Source organism: Schistocerca serialis, chromosome 2 (genome assembly GCF_023864345.2).
Source record: "Schistocerca serialis cubense isolate TAMUIC-IGC-003099 chromosome 2, iqSchSeri2.2, whole genome shotgun sequence".
Lineage (NCBI taxonomy): Eukaryota > Metazoa > Arthropoda > Insecta > Orthoptera > Acrididae > Schistocerca > Schistocerca serialis.
In genome coordinates this window covers 1,133,330,998-1,133,336,503 of record NC_064639.1, presented here as the reverse complement: position 1 = coordinate 1,133,336,503, position 5,506 = coordinate 1,133,330,998, and the positions used below count along the sequence as shown (strand labels likewise).

The window sequence follows — 5,506 nt, the reverse complement described above, 5'->3', positions numbered from 1 at the left end:
TGCTGGTGCTGTCGCTCTGGCTGTCACAAGACAACTGCCGATTCAAGTGACTAGTGGCTAACGGCCGCGAAACAAACAAAAGACGGTTTTAGGGCGCTTTCTGTTCTAAACGATCAAGAAAACACTAAGAAATCTAACACGAAAACTACGTAAAGTTTTATCAAGAACTGTTAGTTACTATGCAGAGCAGATAAACACAAATAGAATCCCTTCCTTAGTGGAAGGTCGTAAACAAAATGCAAAATAAACGCTTTATACAAACAGTACTCGCTGCTGCTGGTGCTGTCGCTCTGGCTGTCACAAGACAACTGCCGATTCAAGTGACTAGTGGCTAACGGCCGCGAAACAAACAAAAGACGGTTTTAGGGCGCTTTCTGTTCTAAACGATCAAGAAAACACTAAGAAATCTAACACGAAAACTACGTAAAGTTTTATCAAGAACTGTTAGTTACTATGCAGAGCAGATAAACACAAATAGAATCCCTTCCTTAGTGGAAGGTCGTAAACAAAATGCAAAATAAACGCTTTATACAAACAGTACTCGCTGCTGCTGGTGCTGTCGCTCTGGCTGTCACAAGACAACTGCCGATTCAAGTGACTAGTGGCTAACGGCCGCGAAACAAACAAAAGACGGTTTTAGGGCGCTTTCTGTTCTAAACGATCAAGAAAACACTAAGAAATCTAACACGAAAACTACGTAAAGTTTTATCAAGAACTGTTAGTTACTATGCAGTGCAGATAAACACAAATAGAATCCCTTCCTTAGTGGAAGGTCGTAAACAAAATGCAAAATAAACGCTTTATACAAACAGTACTCGCTGCTGCTGGTGCTGTCGCTCTGGCTGTCACAAGACAACTGTTGTTGTTACCATTACACTCCATGTACAGTCCAATATCAAACTCTGTAAACTCTTTTTATTCATTTCCTAATATGGGGAATTATATATTGTAAACGCAACAAATTATAACTGATTGACCGTTCACCTCAAATGATTGAGACTTGCCAGGGCAGAAGAAATATGTCTACTGATTATGCACTGAATTATTCTCCTGAAATGTTGCCACACTTCACCGATACAAGCTGCAACTGCTTTTGCAGTTACCAATGGATCTACAGCCTACTTCAAGCAGATACTACTACGTACTTTTCTGTTTGTGCGTGTGTGGGGTTGTCGGCCGAGAAATGTGCTTAATCCCACTGACTCTACTTCCACGTAACTTCACCCAACAGTGACATGATTGCAAACAGCTAAATAAAACTTTGGTCGTTGGGACGCTCTTTCACTTATTTCCGTTGTGCAAATTACTACTGCCATATGGGACTGTGCTTCAGGAATGTACGCCTTGTGTGATACAGACACTTCTTGTGTGCTACAAAAACGGTGTAGATCACCAATACTACTTACTAGAATACAAAATGTGATGTATAATCTTTCAAAATAACACTGAGCAAACCGTTCTCATAGACATCGTGAAACATGGGTACCTGTCCGTGGTGAATTATGTTTATTACTTCATTCACAATTTCTTCAATTTTGTAAATATTTTTTTACTTGTAGTTCTTTAACTCATGTTCTTGTAAAGCGATTGTTCTCTTTGTACTTGTAACATGATTTTTGTGCTCCTCTCTCTAACGTTTAGAATTTTGTACGCCTCCCACTCCTCTCGTACAAAATTATACTCGGGGATGGTGGAGGATATGTAATGTGGGCATACCACTTTGATTTGTGTAAGTTATCGATGTGCGCGTCAGAGAGAGACTAAATTATGTTACCGTTAAACAACCTTTGGTCTTGTTGTGGCACAGTCTTTGCCTCTGTGCAGTCTGATTCATTCTTCGTTGAAGTGTGCTGGGTGATGGACGTATTCTGCAGTGCTGCGTTGACTAGTGATGGTATCTGTTAGATGAGGCAACATTTATTGTAAAGGACAGCAAAGATGAACAAGATGAGTAGAAAGCGAAGACAATATTAACTTTGAATAACGTTATTATTTTTTAAAGAGAAGAAGTCTGAGGTAAGACTGCAGCATTGCGCAGCTAGGAATGGTTATTATCAACTAATTAACTTGCTCAGAGCTGAGAGAAAGACCACTCCACTTCCCTGAGTCATGCGTTAACATATTAATTGATTAAGATGTTTCGTTTTTATAGAAATTCTCTGTTAGCACTATCCCCTTTTCAAATCATTGTTCACTTTGTTAAGCATAGTGCTGTTCACACCAATGTTATGTGTGAAGATCACTCGAAATATTGCCGTGTCTTTTTTAATATACATTTCGTTCTAAAGTCGTTGTCTTGAAAAATCATTTCATAGCAACAGTTACTCTCCCCATCCCATTGCCAAAGAAGGTTTATCATTAGGCAGTACAACGTTGCACCATGTGGTATATACAAAGTTTGAATATTGTTTGGAAATTCTATTTAAAAAAATACATAAATCTAGTTCAGCCCCTGCCTGCTTGCTGCCTGCTTTTGCGCTTTCGAGAAATCTGCAACAATATTGTCAAGACGCGAGATAAGCGGAAATTTTGATTAGGGCCAGACAACTGTTTTACTTCAGTTGCGCATTTAATATAAAACCAAGCTGTATTGAGATCAGTTACAGTTCAATTCAAATTAAGTTCTGTTTAGTCAAAGGTTACCATACGAGTTTAAGTTGGATACATAGTTTTGGAGGTACGTAGATTTTTTTATGGAGTAGGAGCTAAAATTGTGCTAAATTTCATACAGAAACATACAGAGGGGAGGTTGCAGCCTGTACAACACAACGCATGCATGTCTGCATGGTTACATTCAACATCCTGGTAATTTCACCGGTTATTAATGTACCAGCATTTCAAGTTTGCAATGGTGTTCTCGTACCTGCATTAAACTGCGTACTTGCAGCGTTAATCACTTAAATATGTTACCTAGACAAATGTATTCCTGAAATTTCATTATTCTACGTTAATTATTTTTTGAAGCTGCGATTTTTTTTCCTTCGGTGTATTATCAGTTTTTTCGTGAATATTTATTCAAGAGCTCTCGAGGCTTGGGATTAACATGTTGTGTGTGTAATGCCAAGTTGTCTCTTTGCACATTTTTATTAGTGTGTATCTTTTAGTCATTTCTTCAGTTAATCAGAGTTTTATTTAAGTGTTATAGTTACCATATACGTGTAGTATAATATCTGAAATTGTCACTTTTGCACCTCCGGTCTTAGTGACAAGAGACATGCTTCTTATTTTAAATTAGTTGGATTAACGCACGGTGGTGTAAATTCTTTTTGTACCGGTGTGGCACCTGATTAATAAATATATATTATATAGTGTACAGCGTGCGTGCCGCTAAAACTCAGAAACGAGTCCCTGTACGATCAAGGGAGTTGATTGGTGTGGTAGCAGTCTGTCCCTCATCCATGAAGAAGGATCGCCAGTTTCACCTGAAGGGCGTGCTTTTGAAAATATGAGGAATGGGAAGTTTCGCACTCTAGAAATTTCTAGAACATTCTAGAGTACTCGAGAACATACCGAGCGTATTCGAGAGTTATCCCCAACATTCCAGAACGTCCCGGAATGTTCCACAATGATCCTGGATGTTCTGGAATGTTCGAGAATAGTCTGGAACATTCGGGAAGATTCTAGAACGTCGGGAACATCCCAGATGATTTTGGAACATTCCAGAACACTCTCGAATGATGATGGAGGGTACCGAAACTTTGTGGCCAATTCGAAGCCTTTTTAGTATGTTCTGTAATTCGCCACTTGTGGGGGTATACATGATGAGGCGAAATTCGCACATTCGAGCTTCGCAGCGCGACTCCTCATATGCCAGCGATAAAAAAATGTCTGTCACAAGATTTCGTTCGGCGAGTACATCCGGCAGAAAACGGACCTTAAAGAGTTACAGTCTGGCAACACTGTAACCACTACCTCTGTCAGCACATGTTTCTCGCCTCTACCATGAAGTAGTAGTCCGTATTTCAACTGTAGGGACGCTCAGTATTTGTTTGTGTACGTGTAAATCATATGTGGTTAAGGCAGCAGAAATGAACCAAGAAAAGTTGAAGAAACTACATTCCCAGGTGCGGATTGGAGGGAAAGGCACACCGTGAAGGAAGAAGAAGGTTGTTCATGCAACCGCAGCTACTGATGACAAGAAGTTGCAAAGTTCGTTGAAGAAGCTTTCAGTAAATACTACACTGGGAATCGAAGAAGTAAATATGATCAAGGATGACGATGCTGTAATTCACTTTAATAATCCTAAAGCCCAAGCGTCTTCAGCGTCCAATACATTTGTCATCACTGGCCTTGGAGAAACCAAGCAAATTACAGAAATGTTACCGGGTATTCTAAGTCAGTTGGGCACTGAAGGTTTGACTCAATTAAAGCGCGTGGCATCGAGTGTTGCAAACAGTGCTGCAGGTGGCAAAGCTAGCAATGAAGAAGACGACGAAGTTCCTGAACTTGTTGAGAACTTGGACGAGGCAAGTAAGGAAGAGGTTGCTGTAATATCAGATAAATCCAGGGGGACGGAGGCAGATGGATCCGAAGGTGACGGAAAACAGTGAGCCGTGTATCGGCTCGTACTACACCTTGTGTTTAGATTTCATTGGTTTTCCATTTCTTCCCCTGACATGTTTGTTTGATATGTTGTCTGTCATTAAGTGGTTGCTTGGTTGTCTTTTCCCTCTGCTATCGATATCTGCGTTTTTGTTTCCGGGAAACTGCTATGGAGGAAGTGAGATCTTTGATCGGTTGCAACCTCGTGTGGTGGCGCGGAAGTAAGGGATTGCGCGCAGAGAGTGTGGTGGACACGGGAGGGCAGTGCGGCTCTCCAGCGCGAAGCAGGCGTCGTCGGTTGTACCGAGTCGCCACGTGATGTATGTCGGTTGTGTGTAACGGGCGGGTCGAGTTGACGGAAGAGCTCCCCGCGTGTTGGTTGTATGCAGAATCGCCCACGAGTACTTGCTGTTCATTTCGCCTTGGTGGGACGTTGACAAGCTTCTTTAAATCCTCCGTTTCAACACTGGAGTTTAAAAGGAGACACCTAACATGAAGGAGCGGTCACTACCCGTCAACGTTGCAGAGAAGACGTGAACTCCGGTGACAGAGCGTGTTGTCGCGTGACCGTGGCGTGTTGGGTACGCTGGCGACGCGTGCGCGGTCGGATGTGTGGATCCTTGCAATCGGAGGTCGTGTACTGCCTGTTCGACCATAATTGCAAGTTAAGTTCTTGGAAGGTTTAATCATTAAGTAATAATTTTGTGCAACCAGCGTCTCTTCTGCCTTGTGGCCTCCGGCGACCGGGTTTCCTGTCCCTGGCACCGGTGTAATTGAAGACAGTGATCTTTCCTCCTCCTCTCGTTACTGTCCGATGGGAGGTGCAGTTTGGCAGTTTAATTGTTTCGCTATTCTGTCGTGGGTTATGAGTAAATTCATGTTTCTTGTTGGTTGATCATGTGGTCGCTCATTCAGGACTGTGGGGTGTAATGTTTCCTTGCACGAGGTTAGCTCTAATTCTGTC

The 5,506-nt window shown here is 41.9% G+C and overlaps 1 pseudogene; it reads left to right on the top strand.

The window, feature by feature from the left end:
* The first annotated feature begins 3,950 nt into the window (after positions 1-3,950).
* Positions 3,951-4,550, top strand: LOC126456666 (transcription factor BTF3 homolog 4-like; annotated as a pseudogene).
* The last annotated feature ends 956 nt before the right edge of the window (positions 4,551-5,506 follow it).